Below are 22,238 nucleotides of genomic sequence, written 5' to 3'. Positions count from 1 at the left end.
CTAGGACCATTGTGGCTTTTAAAAACTAAAAGAATGATCAAGTTTTTCTGATACTTTGATGTGTAACATGGTGCTTAATAACATTTTGAGCAGCAAAGACAAATGCTATTTGTCATTAAATGACATGGGCATCCACGAATGATACGGAAAAAGAGAAATTTCATGGTCTATTGTCGGACAAAATGTTTTTGTCCGCGGACTTGGAGCATTTGGTGATCTGGCAGGTGCTGGCCGTCCATCCGTCTTGGATCGAGTTTGAGGGAGGCCCGTTTTTTGTGTCGTACGGCACTGGAATCTAATCTTCCCCACTTGCTTTGTAGAGGAGGAACTTAGAATGCACATGAGAAAACAGACCATCACTTTAACTGAAGAGTCATAGCAAGAAATGCTTCCTTGGTTGAAGAGTTGCTAGAGTGCTTTAGCTTGAGACTGTGTTTTCCCTACAAGCCACCCATTGTCTGAACAGAGGTAGAGATAGCAAGGTACATTTGAAAGCTGATTATACAAGGTGCAGAGTATGCATTGGCCGGGAATCGAACCCGGGTCAACTGCTGCGGGAGTCTCCGATACTTAAGATTAACTCTCTTAACTTTTCTCATTCATTTTCAATGGAAGTTCTTACACCACGGATGCATTGCACTCTTTGGCCTCTGGGGGATATTTTGGCGCATTTACAGGTAGACTCGTTTGCTTAGCCAATCAGAATAGAGTACGGCAGTTGCTAGCCAGAAAGAGGCAGACCAGAGTGAGGAGAGATACCGCTAGGAACAGAGATCGCGGAAATTTGTTACACGGTATTGCTAGTCATAACAGTATTTCATTTCTACAAATGTTATATATGTATATCTGTTATACAGCTCTTATTACAAAGTATTAGTTGAGAAACGGCCATAGTTAACCGGGTCGCCAGGCTGCTGCTGCCACTAGCACCGTTCATCATCATTCATCATCGGATTAATTACTGAGGTAAGTAAATAACGTCAACAAGTCAAAATGTGTGTTTTATGATGGTATAACTTTACAAAGCTGTCCGGTACATGCAAGTACCGTCTCCATTCGGCGTGTTGTGTGTCAAACTATTATATCAAAGACTGTAATGTAGAGGCTGTCTGAAAGTTCATCGCATCACTAGCTGTGTCTTTGGCTGCTTTAAAACAACTGGATTTAAATGACAATTTATGTGCAGTAGATGATGATTTTAATACATGTGCTACTTTGATCTTGCCGTAGCTTTGGTGTACATGATGAGCATATTTTGTCTCCCTTTGAAGTAGTGTATAATGCGGACATCGTTTGTTGTTATTCTGTGTTTATGCACCTGTGTTTTGTTATCGTGTGTGATATCAGGTTATTTTTTATTATTTAAAACAGTGTAGGTTGTATAATAGAATTTAGTATATATAAGAGTATATAAATGAGTGTATATGAGTAGGGGCTATGCAAATGTGTAGGCATATGTAGACATAAGGGTGTATATGTGTGTGTGTATATATATATATACACACACATATATAATATATATACACACATATATAATATATACATTTTATATAAAATATTTGATATTTTTTTGTAAATAGTTGTACATAGTTCCAAAATGTTTGCCTCCTAAAATCCAACCCCACGTCCACGTCGTAGGAGGCGGTAACAGAAGACTGCAAGCACAATGTTTGCAAAGTGTTCTGGCTGACGGGGCTCTGGTACAAACAGTGTTGTAGCACTTTATCTTTGTTTGTTGTCTCTCTCTTTCTAAACCTACACCCAGCTCTGTGTTCCCTGTGTTGTTGGTTATCCGTCCATTTCTAAACCTACAGGTAGGAGTGTGACCTGCCCAGCTCTGTGTTCCCTGTGTTGTTTATTGTCTGTCCATTTCTAAACCTACAGGTAGGAGTGTGACCTGTCCAGCTCTGTGCTCCCTGAGTTGTTTATTGTCTGTCCATTTCTAAACCTACAGGTAGGAGTGTGACCTGTCCAGCTCTGTGTTCCCTGAGTTGTTTATTGTCTGTCCATTTCTAAACCTACAGGTAGGAGTGTGACCTGCCCAGCTCTGTGTTCCCTGTGTTGTTTATTGTCTGTCCATTTCTAAACCTACAGGTGGATGTGTGACCTGTCCAGCTTTGTGTTCCCTGTGTTGTTTATTGTCTGTCCATTTCTAAACCTACAGGTAGGAGTGTGACCTGGCCAGCTCTGTGCTCCCTGAGTTGTTGGTTGTCCGTCCATTTCTAAACCTACAGGTGGATGTGTGACCTGGCCAGCTCTGTGTTCCCTGTGTTGATTCAAATGATGTAACTATTTCCTTTAGGTAAAGGAAACACAGTCTTGGGATCATAAGAACAATAGATACATACTGTATATCTACAGGTGGATGGTGGGAAGGACTTGTTAATATGACCCTGTGTGTTGTTAACATGACCCTGTGTGTTGTTAATATGACCCTGATTGTACAAACTTGAATGTCAGTGTTAAAGTGTGTTAAAGTGTGTCGCTGTCTCAGATCACTGGAAGGATGAGTGTTGTATATGCTCTTTGTCTCTTTTTCTTTTTTATGTGTGTGGGTATATGTGAGTTTATGTTTTCTGTAGGTGGCTGACATGAGAACCAAAGCTGAGGCGAGGGGGAGCTATGGAGAGTCAAGGACAAGATAGAGGGCCTGGACGAGGGCACGCACAATGACTTTTGATTAGATATGAAAACTGTGTTAGTATAAACACCTGTTTTGTGGAAGAGTAGTACAGTTCTGATCCTCCAAATTGACAGGCTTTTTGTTGGTGAAGGCAAGATGATCAAACACAGAGCTCTGTATGCGATATTTACTGTAAGACACTAATATATTATTAGGTAAATTAGCTTATTAGATGCCAGAAATGGATGTCACACTCCCAGACTCTCATTCATAAAAGAACACAAAGGGTTTTTGGCAAAAGCATAGAAAGCTTTAAGATAAAGGTAGAATGGAAAAATATAACACTGTCTATTTCTAAACTGACAGGTTGAGGTGTGACCTGGCCAGCTCTGTGCTCCCTGCGTTGCTGCTTGCACCACATCTTTGCATTAGTGATACACAGTACACTGTCACATTACTGATTTGTCTTTTATTCTTTAAATAAACATGTACTGGTTCATTTGCACAACTGTGTGTGGTCTCCTTCATGTTGATACTCCTACGAGCCAAGTGGTTTTGTAAAAGGGAAAAAAACAAGTATAGATAGGAATGAACAAATGAATCAATAAATGAAGACCAAAAGGGTTCTTGACCCTCATAACATGAATATGACAGTGGGTACAACCATGTAAGTGGCAGTTGCAATAAAACAGTGATTTTCCAACACCTTCCTCTTTTATTTTCTTTATTTTAGAGTGCTCCTGACGGGATTCGAACCTGCAGGGTTATGAACTACATAATGACATTAATTATATGCAGAACTGAAAAAAATGCAGTAATTTAATTGGCTGTCACAGTTCTACACCTATACATGGCTGGCCCTGCGGTGGCAAGCAGCTATTCTCTCCACTATACCACCAATGCCCTGACAGACCCTTATTTAGTCATCTATCAACTGTTTTTCTTGCAGGGCTATGACACACTCACTCTTACTCAGGAATCTTTCTATTTCTCCCTGAAATAAGAGAGAAGTCTAAAGCGTGAAACTTGTGCTTGCTTGGATTCATTCTCCAGATGCGCACAATTGCTTTCATCTAAGGCTAAAATGTTCACAACTTCAGTACAATGCACTGTGCCAATTAATTTGCCAGTTAGGAAGAGTTTACCACAGTGTTGCAACCTGTACGTGTGTACTGTCCCTGATGGTCTAGTGCAGGGCTATTCGAGAAAACTGTGAGGAGGTCCAGTTCAAATAAATTTCCTCAAGCAGTCTATTTGCAGTATGACGATATCGGAATAAATTGTGTTTAAAAAAATAATAATACAGGTTAGAATCATTTCAAAGAGGTTTATTAGCACTGAAACACATGATAACCTTTTGAGGCTGCAGTTTAAATAAAAAATAACTAAATTATGTTTTCAAAAACAAAGAAAGTGCTTAAGAAAAAATAGCAGCTTCAGTTTCCTTTTGATTGAACAATCTCAATATTTCTCTTGAACAAAACATTCTCAAAACACCTGAACTATTTCTCTTACAGATTTCTCTTACATCTGTCTTCCCCCCTATACTTCATTTCCCCTGCTCAGTGTGAGAATTAAGCTTTGGCTTGCCCTGCCAACATTTTAAATCTGGGCTTGAAGGAGGTCAGGGCCATTCTCATGCACATGTTCAGATGCTCATTGGTGAGCGTGGAACGATATTTTGTTTTTATTATGTTCATTGTAGAGAACGCTGCCTCACAGCTGTATGTGGAGCCGAACATGGTCAAGATAAACAGGGCCACTTTTTTCAGATCTGGGAAAGCTGTCTCAGAAACCATCTGGAGCCAGCAGGTGGTAGATTCGGTTCTTTCAAACTGCTCTTTCAGGGCCACATCTGTCTGGAGGTCAATCATTTGCATCTGGAGAGGCCCAGAGTTTGCCCACTTGAAGTGATGTGCGACATCATTTGAGAATGCTCTGACATCAGAAATGTATTCTGTATGAAGAGGGTGAGCTCCTCTCCAACGCTGAAGCTATCAAAGCGTTTGCTGAAGTTTTCAATCAACTTGTCAACAAAAGAGGAGACATCTCTATGGCCCTGCACCTGTTCTTTCACTTTTGGGAAGTGTGTGTAGTCTCCTTGCAGATCTTCTTTGAACACCTGGGGCCTCATGTACAAAGGGTGCGTACGCACAAAATAGTGGCGTACACACCTTTTCACGTCAACGATCAGATGTATCAAGAACGAAAAGACCGTGGAAATGTGCGGTGCCTCACGGCAGCTTCAGGGCTGGCGTACGCACGTTTCTGCAGCTGTTGATTCTTTGGCGACACCTAAGGTGATGTTGGGAAACTGTTATAATAAATAAATGTGAAAACAATTTGTCCTCAGACAGTTATGTGCACATCTGAGACACATGAACAATTAATACTGATAAACAATTAATACACCCATGTGTCCATTTACACGAGTGGATATAAAAGCAGCGCAAAGTGGTGCAATGCATACCATTAAAAACAATGGCTGCTTTAAAAGTATTAGAAGACTTTGCAAATGGTGCAATTTGAAGAGAGCTTGTGTTCACTACAACAGAGAGGATTAGCTGGCACATGATGGCGACTGATTACTCATTAGCCGTTTTGAGGGAAATCCTCCTAGAACTGTGCGCAGAGCTGCGGCCGGCGTTGGAGCGCAACACAGCGAGGAGCCATGCGCTGCCTGTGCCCACAGATGATGTGCACACTGGGGTTCCTATAGCAACCGGGGCATCCCAGAGGGAGCTGGCCAACCGATTGGGACTGTGCCAGTCTACCCTGAGCCGAGCCATGCCAGCCGCGTGGGCCACGTATATAAAATTCCCACAATGCAGTTGAACAGGCCAACATAAAAGCGAGAGCCGATTTTATAATCGGAGCTATCGACTGCGCACACATTGCTATAAAAGCGCCATCACATGATGAATTTGTATGTTAACAGGAAACATTTTCATTCGATCGATGTACAGATCATATGTGATGCGTAAATGCAATTAACCAACATTGTGGCGAGGTGCCCTGGTTCAACGCACGATTCATACATTCTGAGTAACAGCAAGTTGGCACTGTGCGCGATGCGCATTGAGCATGTGCGCCCCCAATTTCTATCCCATCTTCACAGCATCATTATTATATTATATATATTAGTCGGTGGTTAAAGTTAGTTTCTTGCTGTTTTTTGCTGGTTAAACTTCAGTTTAAGATCTTTCTAACAAGCCCCTGATCGTCTCTGTGGGCATATATTAATAACCCTGTGCGTAAAGTGTGAAATGTCTCAATCAGCCTCACCTTTTCCCCGGCGCACTTCTGCACGTTACTGTATGAACACGTTGTTGTGAGTTACACAAAAACATCGGTATTTAGCTTGGGGGTAATCAGAGTCCCCCACATGAGCTCCCACCACCCCATGAGAGAGCAGTGTCACCCATTGTTGCCCCGACTCTCTGTTCAAACAGAGTCGGTCACCCCCCCACCCGCCTGTTTTGGCCACACTGCAGCGGTGGGCAGCCAGTATCCGCTTCAGCTCCACCTTAATGTTGGACCACTTCTTCTTCACCTCTGCTTGTGAGGCTTCTCAGACCCCCCAGCATTAACAGCCTCAGGCTCTCCCACCCACTCCTCTTAGCTTGCTGCTTATGCCGGAGGACAGCGTGCCAAAGAACACATTTTTGCGGGCCTCCACTTAGCACCGACATATCGCTTTCCGTGAAGTTGTTCTTTTTTCCCGTCTTATTCATTCTTTTTTCTTTATTTTCTGACCGTACACAGAGGGGAATCGCAGGTGCAGGATCTGCGATTCCCCTCTGCGATTCCCGCTCATTTAAATATGATTTGTGTATTTAAGTAGGGGCGTGGACAGTGAGGAGTCGGGTGCTCCGACATGTGCGCTCAATTCCACGTTGATTGGGATGTACAAACGAAATGTGCTTGGATTAATGCGTGCGCACAGATTCGTACATCCGACGTTGGAGGTCATTTGGGTTTGAGCGTACGCCATGTTTCAGTAGGAAATCCACGCAAGTCTTTGTACATGAGGCCCCTGAAGTTTTCGTTGAAATGAGCGGACAGCTGTCATCAGATCACAAATGGAATTGTTCTTTCCCTGCAGCTGCAAATTAAGCCCATTCAGGTGTGACATGATATCAGCCAAAAAAGCCATGATATCCATGTTTTTCTCGTCATTTAGAAAGACAGAAAAAGTTGGCTGCTTTCTGACTTTCCAGTTGTTCCAAGAAAGCTGTTACTTCACGTCTAATTGACCAAAAATCGCACTAGCACCCTGCCTTTGCTGAGCCATCTCACATTGTTGTGGAGCAAAAGATCATCAGAGTTTGCATCAACCTCTTTGAGAAATTCCCTGAGCATGCAATGCTGACAAGAAGAAGATGCCCTGAGAAAGTTTTTGATTTTCATCATTGTCTTCATCACCTCAGCATACTCATCTGACAGGGCGGAGCAAAGGACAGCCTGATGAATATTGCAGTGGTAAGAGATCAGGTCAGCGTTGTCTTCTTTAAACCTTGGCACAGCTCCCTTTTCGCTCCATCAGTGGTTATTGATATGACTTGTTTTGGCTCTATTCCTCGCTTTGATAGCATTTCCTTAATGGCCAGGTAGATGTCTTCTCCTCCCACACTGTAAGGAAAGCTTGTCTTCCTCTTTATCTCTGCTGTCAATGATTTTGCTCCAAACACACAAAAAAACAACATGCCTGCCAGCCACATGCCGCAGAGCTACATATGCTATCCTTGGGATACGAAGGTGTTTCGGATCACATCAAAGCCACACACGACAAAAACCCACAACAGGCCGTGATCGTATAGTGGTTAGTACTCTGCGTTGTTGTCGCAGCAACCCCGGTTTGAATCCGGGTCACGGCAAACCCCCGACTGAAATTATTTGCATCGCTGAAATAAGATCCCACTCACATTTCTTAAACTTTAAAAAAAAAAAGTTTTGTCTACAGGCCTCTGTCCCGTATCAAAGGTCTGAAAGAATCAAACAGCACAAATGCAGAAGTTCTGCCCATTTAAAGAGCATAAAAAGGGTCAAAGTATCAAACAGGCCCCAATGACAAATAGTGCCTTTTTAATGAGTCGCCAAGGCCGCATATGGTCTGTGTTTTTTAGCTCTTCTAAAGGGAGGGTTTTCACACACCGCCACACCCAAAGTATAAACATCCTAACAACAGAAGATGAAAATCGTGTGCCAAATGAATGGATGGATAGACCTGACAAAAAAGAACCAAACAAAAAGGCTAGAATTTTGCGCTGGACAATGTGAGGGTATATTGAGGATCAACATCTGTGTTGGACGATGTGGAGACTTTCCCAGACAGATGCCAGATATGTTTCTGTAACGACTAAATGCATGATAGAAACTGAGGCTGATTTGATCTGAAACGCATCTGAAACTGATGGTTTCTCATCACTTTTTGTGTTTATTTAACTGATAAACAGGCCCAAGCCCCTGGCTCCCTTCCATAACTCATTTGGTACAGCAGAGAACTGCAGATGTCCCATGATACGCATCGTAAGCCTGGTTACATGCATTCATACAGGATTCATGAAAAAGATGTGGGCTTTGCTCCCTTCGATAGCTAAGTTGGTAGAGCGGAGGACTGTAGGTGCCCAACAACAGTTATCCTTAGGTCGCTGGTTCAATTCCGGCTCGAAGGATGTGCCAAGCTTTTGTATACATAGTACTCTGCGTTGTGGTCGCAGCAACCCAGGTTCGAATCCGGGTCATGGCAACCCCCAGACCGAATTTGTTTGCATCGCTGAAAAAAGATCCCACTTTCAACTTAGATTTCTTAAACTTTAAAAAAAATAATTTTGTCTACAGGCCCCTGTCCCGTATCAAAGGTCTGAAAGAATCAAACAGCACAAATGCAGAAGGTCTGCCCATTTAAAGAGCATAAAAGGGGTCAAAGTGTTAGATCGGGTTCTTTTAGTAGGAGGCTCAAGAACGGACCGGAGTAAATTCAAGTGAAAATGAAGTCTTTATTGGTAAGGCAACAAGTGGAGCATTTCAGCGCTGGTCTCAGTCTGACAGAACTCTCGCAGGAATCCGTCAGCCCGAGCCCCGTATCTCCGGTTACACCTCATATATATGTCTCCTAGTTTCCCGAGGTGGATCCCTTGTTGATCAAATGTGATTGGATATGAATTGTCTAACTCAAATAATGTCTCTGAGGAATTATAATAATGTGTGTGTATCAATCTGCCCTTGGTTTCCCAGACTTTCCTGATTGTTTTGTCTGTCTACTCCTGCATCACTTAAGGTCATATGGAAAAGTACTGAGACTTATTTCATTCATAATGTCTAAGAACAAAGCCAATTATAACAATCCCCCTTTTGAAGTGATTTTATCATTTCAACTAATTCAGTCAAATAACTGAGGTAGGAATGTAATATTCTGTATTGTGTCACATCTGTATTAGCAGTAGCAAGACTTTAGCAGCCACCCCCCAACCTGCAAGAGCCACTTACCCTTTGAGATGTAGCACAACCAGTTAGGAGACGTCTGTCATCCCCCTTTTGATGTGACTTCATGTATCATTATGTAAGCTCATGTGTAAGCTGGTCTTCTTTGCAATTAAAAGCAGCAAGCAAATCTTCATTGCACAGGCATGTGGAACTAGTAAACATAATTGTAATGCTTAAGCTACACTTTCAAATCAGGACTATTCCATCATTTTACTCGGAACAGAACCTCTTTCCGAGAGGGTTAAGACCTTCATAAGTCACTGATTATAACTCTGCAAATAAGCACATTTAGAAAATAATTGTGATGCGTTAGCAAAACCTTCTATATCAGGAGTATTAATCAAGATTCTAGAAACAGAGACTCTTTTCTAGTAAGTTTAAAACCTTCCTTACTCAACTGATAATAATTCCGCAAATGAGCACATTTCTTGATAGATTATATGTAAATAATAATTTGCTATATGTATTGTGTGTATGTGGCCCCGAACCCATCCTCCGTGTGGAATCTTTGTTCATAATGGCCTAAAACCTTATGTGGTTAGCAAGGCCTTGCTTCCCCATAAGTACCATAACAACACAATACTGATTAATCCAAAAAATTCACATCATTTCCATACTACTGACACTCAAACATTGCATACGGCCATTAACATTACCAGCAGGTTCGTCCACCGTTTGCAGCGAATAGGAGCGAAAACCCGATGTATCCGGGAAAAATTCACCTATGGCCCCTAGTTGCACTTGGCGACCGACCAACTTATTACCGTTCAAAGTCTAAGGTCCCGCTCCAAACAGCCGAGTCACCCCACTGGCAATTGACATTCTAAAAATGATTCATTATCAGCCTTTAAGAGGAATCAACTAAACACTTTACAACTGAAATACAACACATTTCATTTTAACCAAGGCTTGACTATATGAGTATATTAGCCTCTTGAACAATTATGATTAACTTTTCTTTTAGATTATATATCTTTCTTAGATGACCACATGACGAGTCGTGTGGTCACTTGTGGTCCAATCCTGTCGGTGCTCGGTTCTCCTCTTGGCTGAACGTCTGTTCAGTACTCTGATCCGGAACTAATCTTGGAAGGAGAGGTCACCAGTACATCACTTCCCTGAGGGATATTCAGCATCCCCTCCCTAACTAATTTTGTTTTGGGATCATTTCGTTGTGTAGTTCTCCACCATCATCTTGGCATGATGGGAAAGGCCTCCCAGAACTCAAGCTTATGAGTCCTCCGGCCATACGTCCTGTAGTGGTTCTGAATCTGTGGAATAATATTAGCAAATCTCGCAGCGCAGTAGTGCAAAATGTCATTTGCACTGTATTTTTATACTTAGGGTATCTCTCTTTGAAAGGTTCAATTTCAATGCCCAATTCATTCTTAATTTATTTTTCATATGGACCCCAAACAAAACCAAACCAAAATAAATAAAATAAATAAAAATCAAATAAAAAATCATAAAATAAACAGAACCCAAAACAAAACAACTGGCCAGTTGGTATAACCTTTGCTTTTAGGAACCAGAATAGTCATCAAGCTGCTGTGCAGCCTTAATGAGAAATCCAGTACCATCACCTTATTTTTGCTGTGAAAAAACTTCAAATTATTTAGGGAACACATCATCACGATCAACATCAACATCAGCACAGTTGGTATACTCCTTGTTTTAAGGATTATTCTGCTGTGGAAAAATCATCGTTCAGTTTTGGGATCATGACAACACACAAACAACACTCAACACCAGACACCACAGGTTAGGACAACAGATGACAGACAACAGATGACAAACATATATCGCATATCTGGGTTTGCTCAAGCAAACGTCATATTTTCATTGGGGCCTAAGTAAACAAACAGTGGTTTTCATATTATGAGTTTGATTCCATGTCTTCCTCTTCCAGGTCCGGGAAGTCTTAATGCAAAAGAAGACACAAACACACACAGAATTTTTGGGAAAATTGGAGAAGTTTTAGTAAACCATGATTAATTGTTAATTAATTGCCAAACTGCTCCACTGCAGTTTCTCCTCCTGTGTTGTTGTTTGCTGCAAGACAGAAATATTTGTAGTTAGTTCTCATATTGGGAGCAGCACAGCATCAAGAAAGCAGACATTTCTTTTCAATGCCTAACTGATTAACTTGTTGAGGCTAAATATTGTCTGTCCTCTCTTAATTCAGGTCAGAGCGTTAAAAATAAAATTTCAGCATAATCTGCTTTATTCTTACTTGTTTGCTAGTAATAATGTTGTTTAATTCTTAATAGTGGCTGTGTTTCGTGATGCTGAGCCGTACACAGATAGTTCAGGATCAGCATTAAGTTTTTTCCGGTTCTAACTGAATCAGAAACACCTCATGTGGTACCAACGGTGTGACATCAGAGCTGTTCCTAACATCACATGATACCATAACATGTTTTCATACAGATATTAAAAACATCGGTTCATTTTAGTTCTTTATTTATCCTAATTAGAAATTAGAAAAAGCTCATCTTCCCAAAAGACTGAAGGAGGTATAAAGCAGTTTTAAATTTTCAATGTTCTCTTTCACTACCATGTCTAAAGCAGCAACCTTGGTTTCCAAATTATATTTGTAAAACACCGGTGGGACAACCTTTATTGGCAAAATCTTTTTTATGTATGAAGCTTCACATTTACACATGCATAAATAAGTGTATTGTGTCATTTGAGGGTAGACTTTTAATGTAAACTGGACCCTTCATTGACTTTAAATGATCCTTATTTACTCATTTCTTACTAGTAAATCCCTGACTGTCTGTCAAGGAGCTGTAAGCCAGTGCCTTTGTGAAGTGTGAAGTTGCTCTCGTTGCTTTTGTGTATGTATCCTTGCAGCCACTGGTCCAGAGTCCAATGGAGTTCTGTGTGCTCATCCCATAAACCCGCTTCTCTATCATTTAGTATCACAGCATAACCCACTCCTGTACAGTTCTTGAAATCTTCTTTCAAACTAATGCAGAACAAATGTTGCTGATCCATCTTTGCCTCAAAAGGCACATAGAGAAAAATCACTATTTGAGTCTGAACTCACTATGGACAGAATATCCTTTATTTTTCTTTGAGGATCACGTTGTGGTCCCTGCTCCTGATTTTCCTTCCAGTATGTGTGGTGTGTGTGTGTGTGCGTGTGTGTGTGTGTGTGTGTGGCTTTATATGTGAGTGTGCATGTGTCTGTATGTGGCCTTGGGTTTCACTGCTTTGTTTTATCTGACATATTGTCTTGGATGAGAAGTGCTATGTAAAGTGCTATATAAATAACGTCTGATTGATTGATCGATTTAGTGTAGTAGATTAAAAACTTTCTGGTCATCTCTAATGGAACGTCTTCCGATGACCCAAAACAACTAATTACAGAACATTTCATTCATCCCATTCATATCCTTTTTCTTTCAACCATCACGCCACCTATTGGCGTCCTTCTCCTTCTCCCTCAGGTAGCCCTTGTCCCCCAAGCCGTTAGTGCCCCCTTTGGGAACTCCCCCTTTGGGATCTCCTCAGCCCCCACTCACCATGGCTGTTGCTTGGCAACCGAACCTTTTTCTCACATTCACACAGGTCATCATAGTGTCCCAAAGAAGCTATGGACAGGGTATTTTCTCCCCGTCCAGGCCTCATGTGGGACAACCTGAAAACATTCATATATAGGTCATATATTATATATCATATAAAATAGTAGGTTAAATAATGCATAATATAATGCATAATAGGGATAGCTTCAGACAAAGTTAAGTCTGTGTCTGCATAGATCTTTATTTTGGCTTTCTAAGCTGCCCTGTGCTCACTGTTTTTAAATGCGCCATAAAAACAAACCTTGACTTGTCTTGTTATGGCTCAGTCTTTGCTGCAGCTGTCCTTTCTGTATTTTTAAACCTATTTGCTTCTTTGTTAAAAGAGCATATTAATTGTTTCATAGATCTGCTGCAGTTAAGTAGTTAAATGATTTAGTTAAATAGTCAAATGTTTTAGTTTGAATCTAAATATTGCTGATAACTATTGACTATTGAATTGGTGACCAGAGACAGAGGAAATTCCGAGCAGCTAAAATTTTAAAGTCAAGTTAATATCTCCTAATAACAATAAAGGCTAAGCTTTAACAACTTTAAAATGTTATCAAATTGTTTGACATTTGATTGTCTGGCCGTGATATTAAATCCTAAATCCTGGTTGTTTAATCTGTGTCACATGGTCTGACTGCCTGCTCTCAGTCCTGTTTCAGGTGTAGAACATTTTTCAGATTATATTTTAATTAAAGGAGCAAATCTCCTAAACACTCTGCTTGTGTATTTTACTTTAGCTCTTTAAGAGAGCTGTTAAATCCTATGTCAGCAACAATTTGTATGAATGTCTCAAACACTGTTCTTCCTGGATTTATTGTTTCTTATCTCATCTCTGTGATTTTTTCATTTTAAAGCTGTTTTCAGTTTATCTACATACTTTGGTGTCTTTCCTAATCATATGCATTTTAAAATAGATGGATGAATCAATACTATTTGCTTTAGTACAAAATTAAACCCTTATTATAATCAGTATATCATTATAAACACAGGCCAATGATCACTCAGAGTCTGTTTGGATTGTTCTCACTCTCAGGTCTGAATGAGAGGAAAAACAGGGTTGAGAAGAGACAATCTTAGGGTGTGCGCATTTATGACAAAGAGAACAACTATAAATTAAATTGGGAATATTATGGCTCAAAAAGTGTTTGAGGCTTTTCATTATTCATTATTCCTGTAATGCTGCTGCACAGCTGATCTTTAGTTAGAAACCTCAGGCCTCAGGTCAAGCCTCCAAATCTGTTAATTCTTTCTTACAGGTCTCTTATTAGTGCGTTGATGCTGAAAAACAATTATTAACTTTTGTCAATAAACTTTGGGATCAAATATATCATCAACTTTTTCCTTCTGTATCCTGCATGTGCTTGATTCTTACTCTCTCGTTTGTTTTGAAAACATTTTGAACACACACACTCAGCCTCAGTGGAGCAAACTCGCACACTCTTTTTTCTGCATTTCTCCAGTCCAATTTATCTGTCCATCGTTTTACTTCTCACCCCGGGACCATTTTCTTCCATCTTTCATTCAATTTTTTGTGACATATTCAAAAGTTATACACGTGTTAATCAAAGTAGCCTATATGGAAGACGTAATTGCCCAAATGCTGAAAGTAGTGAAGAAACTTCTACGCAGAACGCTGTGTTCTGTGCGCTCCACCTCTCTGGGTTACCCCACTTATCAAAGCATTTGTTTATTCCAAAACTTTGGGTCACACCATAAAAATACTGATTTCCCCAAACAAAGTGACCCGTATAGCACGTGCAGCCACTTGTTCTCCCCTCTTTTTATCTATACCAACCCCAATATTGAACAGAAACCACTCAAGATCTGCTGGCGCAGTCAAATATCTTCGAGCGGCGAACCCCACCCCACAGTTGCATGAAAATAAAAAAAATCTGACCCTGTGTCCTACAGTATAAATTTATTCTTGTCAGACCGACTGTCTCGGGATTATAGACCGCTTCGCACCCCGGAGGTCTCAATCCCTCGTTCTAACTTTCGTCAGAGGAGAAACCTTCCGTGTCGGAATTCCACTAATTTTATTTATTTATTTAGTTGACCCCCTCAATTTGGGGATTTTATAAACTACTTCGGCCACACTTAGCTATTAGTGCACGGAAACAATTTGAAGACAAGCTCCCCGCATGGGACATTCATTTATAAAATGAATTTATCTTGTCACTTTGTTCGAATTCACTTGTCAGGACACTTATTCACTTTCCCTATGTGAGACTGTGTGTATTATACTTCACGTGTTACCATTCAATGCAAACAGACAGTACATTAACACTTGGATTCACTATGACCAGAGGACAACTTAATTTAGACAACTTCATTTAGTTTACCCAATATGCAGATATTTCACATTTAGTCATTAAGTGGTGTTCTGCTCACCTTTTCTCTGGCGGCTGATTGTCTGAAAAAAGCTGTCCCTCCAATCACCTCGAGGCGTCTTCCCTCGGACGGGGTCGGTCGCACGGCACGGTGGTCCTTTAGCCTTCGAACCTCGTGTCACGGCACCATTTGTTAGATCGGGTTCTTTTAGTAGGAGGCTCAAGAATGGACCGGAGTAAATTCAAGTGAAAATGAAGTCTTTATTGGTAAGGCAACAAGTGGAGCATTTCAGCGCTGGTCTCAGTCTGACAGAACTCTCGCAGGAATCCGTCAGCCCGAGCCCCGTATCCCCGGTTACACCTCGTATATATGTCTCCTCTGAAAGGCTGATAATGAATCATTTTTAGAATGTCAATTGCCGGTGGGGTGACTCAGCTGTTTGGAGCGGGACCTAGGTTGGTCGGTCGCCAAGTGGAAATGGGGCCATAGGTGAATTTTTCCCGGTTCAGCCATCGGGTTTTCGCTCCTATTCGCTGCAAACGGTGGACGAACCTGCTGGTGATGCTAATTGCCTTATGCAATGTTTGAGTGTCAGTAGAATAGAAATAATAATAATAATCAAAGTGTTTTTATTGATTTTCATATCACAGACATCAAACATCCCAAACAAGACAAAATAGTAGGATTCAAAATATATACCACAAACACAGGTCTAAACTACAGACAAAACAGTAACAAGACAGATCCTACTACTACTAGACGACAGACATAGCCACCACCCGTGTGGTCCAGACACTCTCGGGTTAAAAATAAATAAGTAAATAAAAATGGTAAAAATGACAACAGTAATAACAATAGTGATATTCATTCAAACATAAAAACAAAAACAAAAAATAAGGGGGGGGGGGTTTCAGAAGCTGCCACTTATGTTTGAGCAGATGAAAACTCATGTTCAAAGTAAGAAATAAAAGGCTGCCAGATCTTAGAGTATCTCTTAGTATTGCCCAGTAAAGTAAATCTAAGATGTTCTAATTTAAGGTGTGCCATCACCTCCTCTACCCATCGTTTGTGAGTTGGCGGTGCTGCCTTTATCCAGTTAAATAAGATCAATCTCCTGGCCAACAGTGACGAGAATGCTATTGCTTTCCTTTGAGCCATCGTTAGTTGTGTTTCCCCTGGTGCCACACCAGAAATGGCTGCAAGAGGACCAGGCTCTATATTTTTGTTATATATGGATGAGAACGTTTTGAAAATTTTGGTCCAAAACTCTTTGAGCCTGGGACAAGACCAGAACATGTGGGATATGTTGGCTGGCACCTGTTTACATCTAGGGCAAGTCGGATCAGCACCCTGGTAAATTCTTGACAGTTTGTCCCTTGTGAAATGAAGCCTGTGTAACACCTTAAACTGTATCAGTCCATGTCTAATACATACAGAGGAAGAGTGTATTAATTCTACTGCCCAGCCCCAGTCAACATCCGATATGTCCAGCTCTAACTCTTCCTCCCATTTCCTTTTTATGTAATCAAGGGATGGGGAAGCCACCTTCTGGATATTTACATATAGCATAGAAACCATCCCTTTAAGAGTCGGGTTCAAGTCCAACAGCCCATCTATCCACCCACTCCGCGGCAATTCAAGGGATGAGGAGAATGTCTTTTTCACAAAATCTCGAATCTGAAAGTATCTGAGGTAGTTAGTCCTTGAGGGGATTCCATATTCCTTCTCCAGCTGAGCAGCAGACATAAACACACCATCTTTAAAAAGATTTTTAACACATTCCACCCCAGCTCTATACCATTCTCTAAATGCTGTCCCCCCAAGGGCCGGAGAGAACAAGTGATTGCCATAGACGGGAGCGGAAGGGCATTTCTGTCTTTAAAATGAGTTCTGAATTGGACCCAGATTTTGATAGATTCATGTACAACCGGATTGTTCGTGTAAAGGTGCTTGCTTATGGGCAGAGGGGCACAGATCAGGGAGCGTAGGGATACCGGGCTAGATGCATATCTTTCCATATGTACCCACATTGGGGTTTCATCATCATCTAACTGAGAGACCCAAAACAACAGCTTATGTATATTAGCCGCCCAATAATAGTGCATATAATTTGGTAGGGCCAGGCCTCCCTCTTCTCTCTGTCTCTCAAGGAACTGTCTTCTTATCCGGGGGACTGTTTTTTTCCAGATAAAGGTAGATGTACATTTATCCAGTTCTTTAAAAAATGATTTAGGAATGAAAATTGGTATTGTCTGGAACAAATACAGGAATCGTGGCATTACAGTCATTTTAACAGAATTTATCTTCCCTGCTAATGATAGTGGGAGAGATGACCACCTTTCCATATCTAACTTTGCCTTATCCAGCGTTACTTTAAAGTTATGATTAAATAAGTCTTTGTATTTACTTGTTACATTAACGCCTAAATAGGTGAATTTATCTTTATGTGTTGTAAAGGGATAGGCCTGGAATGATAGTCTCCTCGCCTGTTTATTAATTGGGAAAAGAACACTTTTTTCTAGGTTAACTTTATAACCCGAAACCCTCCCAAAGTCCTCAATGATAGCAAGAGCCACCGGGATGCTTGTGACAGGGTTCGACAGGAAAAGGAGGAGGTCATCAGCATATAGCGAAAGTTTATGGTTTTGCATCCCCCTGCGCATTCCCCCCAGTCCAGCAGCATTCCTCAGCATTATAGCGAGGGGCTCAATTGCCATATCAAAAAGCAGGGGTGACAAGGGGCACCCCTGCCTTGTTCCCCGGAACAGAGGAAAAGGTTCAGATATTATATTGTTTGTTCTGACCATGGCCTGGGGGTTCGCATATATTATCTCAATCCACGAACGAAATGTAGGACCAAATCCGAATCTCTCAAGGACCGTGAACAGATAGGAATACTCTATTCTATCAAAGGCTTTGTGGGCATCTAGGGCTATCACAATCTCAGGCTCAATGTTGTCTTCGGCAGTGTATATCACATTAAAGAGGCGACGAAGATTACTGGAAAGTTGTCTGCCAGCAACAAACCCTGTCTGGTCAGGATGTATTATCTTACTTATAACAGGCTCAATCCTAGCTGCTAGTACTTTGGTCAAAATCTTATAATCACACCCAAGTAAACTCACTGGGCGATATGATTCACATTTAAGTGGATCCTTATTTTTCTTAAGGAGCACAGAGATCATAGCCTGTGACATTGTTTGAGGTAAAGTTTTTTTATCTAGGACCTCTTTATATAGTCTACAGAGCAGGGGTATCGGTTTAGGAGCAAATGTTTTATAAAATTCACTTGGGAACCCATCAGGGCCCGGCGCTTTACCTGTCTTCATGTTTCGAATCGCATTCTCTATCTCCCTTGCAGTCAGGGGTCCCTCTAATCTATCCCTATCTACCCTCTCTAGGGACGGCATTTCCAGATTTTCGAAAAAATTCTTCACTCTCTCCCTGTCATTTACTTCGGAAGTATAAAGATCCCTATAAAAAGATTTAAATTGGTTGTTAATACCTTTCTGATCTATAATTTTATTTCCCAGATTATCCCCTATCTCCACTATCATACCAGCAGCTGCTGACTGCTTCAGCTGGTGGCTGAGGAGCTTACCTGCGCGCTCACCATGTTCATAAAGATCCTGTCTCGACCTAAGATATAGATCCACCTCACGTTGATTTATTAAAATATCATATTCAGTTTGGAGCAAAATACGCTTTCTATGTAGCTCCTCAGAGGGAGCAGTAGAGTTTGCCAAGTCAACTTCTTTTATTGCCTCTGTTAGTTCTGTAGTACGCTTCATCTTTCTTTTCCTTTCACCAGCATTATATGAAATTATTTGTCCTCGAATATAAGCTTTTAAGGATTCCCACAAAGTGGTACTGCTTATGTCAGGGGTATCATTAAGCTCTAAGAAAAAGGTTATTTGCGAATTTATAAATTTTGTAAAATTATCATCTGCCAATAGCCTGTTATTAAGGCGCCACACTCTCTGAGGTGGTGTATTCTCAGGAAAGTGAAGTTTCAATATGACTGGGCTGTGGTCAGAAATTATTATACCAGAGTATTCTATACCTGCTACTATAGTGGTCAATTTATTATCTAATAAGAAGTAGTCGATCCTAGTATACGTCCGATGTGGTGGGGAGTAAAAGGAGTACTGCCTGGAGGTTGGGTTTATGTATCTCCATGGATCAAATATACCATATACCTTACAGAAGGAGTTAACGCATTGTGCTGATTTGCTTAATACATTGGATGTTGAGCTAGAGCGGTCCAGAGTTGAATCTAGGACACAATTCAAGTCTCCCCCTAGAATCAAATTATGAGTATCTAAATTTGGTAATAATGAGAATAGATCCTTAAAAAATTGAACATTGTCCCAGTTGGGTGCATATATGTTTACCAGGACCACTGGCATATTGAATAATTTTCCAACTACAATAATATACCGACCATGTTTATCTTTTATAGTAGTTGTTTCTATAAATTGTACATTCCTGTGTATGAGGATGGCCACTCCCCGACTCTTACTATTGAAATTTGAGTGATAAACCTGATTAAATCCCCCCCTACAGAGCTTGGTGTGGTCCCTATTCAACAAATGTGTCTCTTGTAAGTATACTATCTCTGCTCCCTGGTCTCTCAAATGTGAAAATACCTTACTCCGTTTAGCTGGCTTATTGATCGCCCTTACATTCCAGCTCATCAGTTTTGTGGCCATTCTGCTCGGATCCATGGTTGGTGCCATGTCCGGAGATCGTAGCCTGATGTCACCATTGCGCCCCTATGGTACCCATTATCCGAATCACACCTTGAAGATTAGGCAGCAAAAGCAGAAAGTTAAAAGGAGGGGGTCTGGGAAGGAAGGAGGGGGGCATCACGCACACAGACACAACCAATACATAACACATAACATATATGAACGCTAACCCACACATAACGCTCTTAAGAAGCTCGCTCGTGGCCAACCGGTCCACCATCTACTGCACACACAGCCTATCGTGTGCAGCTCCGTGCATATCATCCTCTTAGTCTGCAAAGTATAACATCACCCTTCTGACTTATTCACCATAGAGGGTAGGCAACAGTGGTCAAGGGGGAACATTCAACCCTTAAACCTTGAATAGAGTAAAACAATAATATGAGGGAGAACGAAAATAGCTTCTAGAAAGAGATGGGGGTTATAAATATATGTATACCTTCCCTTTAAATATACACTGGAACCAGATACTTTGTCAATATTGCAAGGACTGGTCAACAATATCCTGCCCATATTAATCCCCCCATTTCAACAGTGTAAGCATGTGTAATTTCTACTTAGCCAGAGTCCAATCAGTCCATAGGTTTCACCCGGGGCTCAGTTCCTTCTTGATGTAATCCGTGGCATCCTTTGGGTTTTCGAAGATTTTCGTTTGTCCTCCTTCTGGCGTAATCACCAGTGTTGCCGGGTAACGCAGCCCGTATCTGACCCCGGTGCAGGTCCGCAGGAGGCTTCTTGCTTCTCTGAAGGCTGCTCTCTTACTGTTTACCTCCTGGGTGAAGTCCGGGAAGATGTGAATCCGTCCGCTCCGACCCTCGGGTGTTCTCTCCATTTCCCTCGCCCTCTTCAGTATCTCCTCTTTCTCTGTGTAGTAATGACACCTCACTACAAATGCTCTCGGCGGAACTCCGTTCCCGTCTCGTCTCGCGCCGAGTGTCCGGTGCGCACGGTCCAGCGTCGGCGTTGTTGCTAGACCCAACTTTTCTTTCAGTAAGCCCGCCACAAACTCCGACGGCTTTTTGCCTGCCTCGGCCCCTTCTCTTACCCCTACGACACGGATATTGTTGCGCCGTGATCGTGCCTCGAGATCTTCACTCCGTCCCCTCAGCTTCAGTACCTCCTTCTCCATTTCTTTCAGTCTCGTCTCCATGGTGGTTATGGTGTCCGACTGATCATTTAACGTTTCATCCACCTCCTTTTTTCGTTCTTCCATCCTATCAGCCAGACTGCTAGTTTTGTCCCCAATCAGCTTCACCTCCCCGCGTAGCAACTCAAACTGGGCTTTCGTGCTCTCTTCCAAACTCTTGGTCCATTTTTCCATCTCAATCATCATCTCCTTTCTTCCTTTTTCTATCTCTTCCTTACATTTCACGATCTCGGTCTTCGTCTCCTCTCTGTATTTCGTAGCTCCAGCGTTGGCTTTTTTAATCTCGGACATCATGTCCTTAGCCCACTGAGGTACGTCGTCGGCCTGTGATGGGCTAACATTGTCCTTGCTAGCAGAGGAGGCCACGTTGCTAACCACCTGCTGCTTCTCTCCACCCGTCCGAGTCGATCTTGAAGTCATTTTCGGTCTTAAAATGCACCGAGAGCGCACTTGTTAGCTCCCGAAACAAAAAGTATTCGGCCACTCCCCCAAACTGATAGAAATATGGCGATATTAATATTTTTTGACAACATTTACACGGAGCCTCCGCACGCACGTCTTCACACGGCAAAGCACATCCGGCGACCCCGGGTACAATCTTTAAAGGGATGCTGTACATTACAGTTTAATATTTTAAAAAAACCTCAAAATCTTTTATTTATTGTTTTCTTTGTATTATATATTCTTATTAGTTTCACTTGCCTGAGTGGTTCAACTTAAGATGTTTAATTTAAACTCTAGCCTGTTTTGCTCATGAAGTGTAATAGATCTTAGTGTTCCATCTAAATGGTTAGGAATCTCTTCATTGTAGTTTGACAAACTAGGGGCCCCCAAACAGCATCTTGCTTAGGGCCCCCACAAAGCTAGAAACGGCCCTGTTATTATTATTTTAGTAGCCTACAGTAGCCATCTTCACCCGCATCTTCATGAATCAGTCAGTTATTCATACACGCATGTTTGTTTTACCGCAGCCACGGACATGTTGATTAACATCTATTTATTTTGTTTATTATTATTTCTATTCTTAACAGAACTCCGCGAGAGACGCAACTCTACACCAGGCCCCAGCACCGAGGTTTTGAACCAAGCACCGAAAAGACCCCGTCTCGCCCCATCTGATCAGTTGTCCGATGTTGAGGATTCCTGCGATGACACCGAGTCAGATGAGGATGAAGTTTCAGGATACATCCAACTCAAGCCTCCAAAGGGCGATTCATTCGATGTCCTTTTGTGGTGGAAAGAACACCAAGAGGATTTCCCCAACCTGTCAAGAATTGCGCGAGGTGTCCTCTCAATCCCCGCATCCAGCGCTGCCAGTGAGA

General features: G+C 41.6%; 1 non-coding gene across 1 annotated transcript; it reads left to right on the top strand.

Annotated features, from left to right (window-relative positions):
* The first annotated feature begins 8,209 nt into the window (after positions 1 to 8,209).
* trnay-gua (transfer RNA tyrosine (anticodon GUA)) lies at positions 8,210 to 8,298 on the top strand. Its single transcript is given in 2 exon segments — positions 8,210 to 8,246; positions 8,263 to 8,298. It is a non-coding gene; the product is annotated as a tRNA-Tyr (tRNA).
* The last annotated feature ends 13,940 nt before the right edge of the window (positions 8,299 to 22,238 follow it).

Source organism: Odontesthes bonariensis, chromosome 8, assembly GCF_027942865.1.
Source record: "Odontesthes bonariensis isolate fOdoBon6 chromosome 8, fOdoBon6.hap1, whole genome shotgun sequence".
Classification (NCBI taxonomy): Eukaryota; Metazoa; Chordata; class Actinopteri; order Atheriniformes; family Atherinopsidae; genus Odontesthes; species Odontesthes bonariensis.
This window is presented reverse-complemented; position numbering and strand designations above follow the sequence as displayed.